General features: G+C 40.5%; 1 pseudogene; it reads right to left on the reverse strand.

Annotated features, from left to right (window-relative positions):
- Positions 1-1,203: 1,203 nt before the first annotated feature.
- On the reverse strand, positions 1,204-1,322 carry LOC145392463 (5S ribosomal RNA; annotated as a pseudogene).
- Positions 1,323-2,378: the final 1,056 nt, after the last annotated feature.

Genomic DNA, 2,378 nt, shown 5'->3' on the forward strand with positions numbered 1-2,378 from the left:
CTGAATATGTTTGCAGATGATGCAAAAATACAAAGGAGAATTACTAACACAGACTCTTGTAAAGAGCTACAAGAAGAATTAAATAAATTTCATGAATGGAGTAATACATGGCAAATGGAATTCAATGTGGACAAGTGTCATGTAATCAAGTTTGGTAAAAGTGGAAAAAGACCTGATTGGGATTATAAGTTAGGAAATAAAACCCTATACACATCAGAAAGAGAGAAAGACCTAGGTGTGATTATCAACAACAGACTATCTCCGGCTGACCACATCAGCGAGAAGGTACGGAACATGTATACACTGCCTGCAAATATGAGAATAGCATTCACATACATAAATGAAGACATGCTAAGAAGGAAAATAACATCATTCATCAGACCAACCCTGGAGTATGCATCAGTAGTCTGGAGTCCTCATCTCAAAAAGCACATAGACAAGATTGAAAAAGTTCAAAGGGCCGCTACAAGATGGATACCAAGCATAAGAGACCTAAGCTACGAAAAAAGACTAAATAAACTGAATCTACCAACACTACAGGAAAGAAGGAAAAGAGGTGACATGATAATGCTACATAAGTGCATATCAGGGAAGGAGAAAATAGACATAAATGATTACTTAACATATGGAGAAGCATCAGCAAGAGGACACTGCAAAAAACTGCATAAGAAGAGAGATGATAAAGACGTAAGGAAATTCAGTTTCCCAAACAGAGCAATTGATCAATGGAATGCACTACCGAATGAAATAGTGTGTGCCAAAACAATTCACATATTTAAGGATATGTACGATAAATATGGTTTAAGACACGGGACAGTACGAGCTTGACTCATTCCTGTAAAGATACAATTAGGTAAGAACAATTATGTAAGGTAAGAACACACAGACACACATTAAATATTTAACATGGTAGTCGTTTAAATGTTAGGAGGATATCTGGTGAGGGACAGATTCCCATATTTTCTTCACTCACAGCAGTTTCTTTGAAACCTTCCTACATCCGTCCTTCCTCATCACCAGCCACGCTTGCATCACTGCTTCATCAAAATCCGCACCTTCCTCCCTTTCTGTATCTTCATTCATTCATTCATTGCCAGACGCCATGTATCCCAAACGGGGTGGCCAAGGACTTAGAGTTAATTGTTTTACAGGTAGGGGCACTAATCCTCCACCAACCCCACTTGACACGTAGGGAGAACGTTATGCCAACAGCATCTGATGTTCCCAGGCGGTCACCCATCCAAGTACTAACTAGACCCAACATTGCTTAACTTCGCCGATCGGACGGGAAGCGGTGTACTCAACGTGGTATCTCTCTTTCCCAGTTCACGTTCTCAACTCTACGTCCTCGCTTGGCTATGTGTGTCTATTCTTAACACGGAGAACATGCAAATTCAGCATTTTAATGGTGAAACATATATTCAGAGCGCTAGGGAACATAGGAACTGACAAACACCTTGGCTGAAGAACATGTTGGAAAAAGCGTGTGTGTTTGTAAATGTTTCCCGCTAGACAAGGTTAAGCTGTCATTATCTGTGTGTACCTTCACTGAGAAGGTCAGCAGTTGTCAAAAACTGTCTTGGAACATTTCCCCTGTCATTGTTCTCACTTTCACTATCGCATCATCCTTACATTTTCATCTACTTCCCATTCACGTTCTGTGTTATCCCTTCCACTTTGCTAGACTTTTCTTTCATCATTTGCCAATTGTTTTCATTTTCTTTCCCTGCTCCAATCTGCTTCATTTCCTTCCCCCTCATCACGTATCTATCCTTATATTCTCGTAATTCCTTAACTTATGTCGCCCTGCTTGACGTATCAAGACTACGACATTAACACTGTACAGTACCTACTTACCTTCCCCTTCCGTCTCCCAACCCTTGCCCTCACCCTTAGCACGTATTAATGAAGAAATGCTAGCGAAGGGCGTGGAGAGGGGAGAGGGAGAGGGAAGTGTGATATTGGAGAGAGTATATTAGTAGGGAGTAACTGTAGCAGAAAGATTTATACATTATTTAACAAAAAACAAGAGGAAACGTAAATGAATATTAACCAAAATTTTTGAAATGATAGGGGAAAACACAAGAAGAGTAGAGGATGAAGAAAAGAAGGAGAAAGGGGCAGGGATGAAAGAATGAAATGTAAAAACAGGGGCATAGGAAGAATTTTTAGAATGGAGTTGTCAAGGGGTGGCCAAGCCCACTTATAGGGTGACCCAAAGAGAACTATGGAAAGGGGTTTGAAGGTATTCCGTAGAAATTTGGGTGATCAATGGGGTGGCCAGGCATATTTCAGGGGTGACCATCCCTCTTACTACTCCTATGAATATGAACGGGAAAAGGAAACTAAGCAGGATAAAATGACCAGATGTGATATGT

This window comes from Coenobita brevimanus, chromosome 2, assembly GCF_032717465.1.
Source record: "Coenobita brevimanus isolate Jiangsu-jjx chromosome 2, ASM3271746v2, whole genome shotgun sequence".
In the NCBI taxonomy this organism is placed as follows: domain Eukaryota; kingdom Metazoa; phylum Arthropoda; class Malacostraca; order Decapoda; family Coenobitidae; genus Coenobita; species Coenobita brevimanus.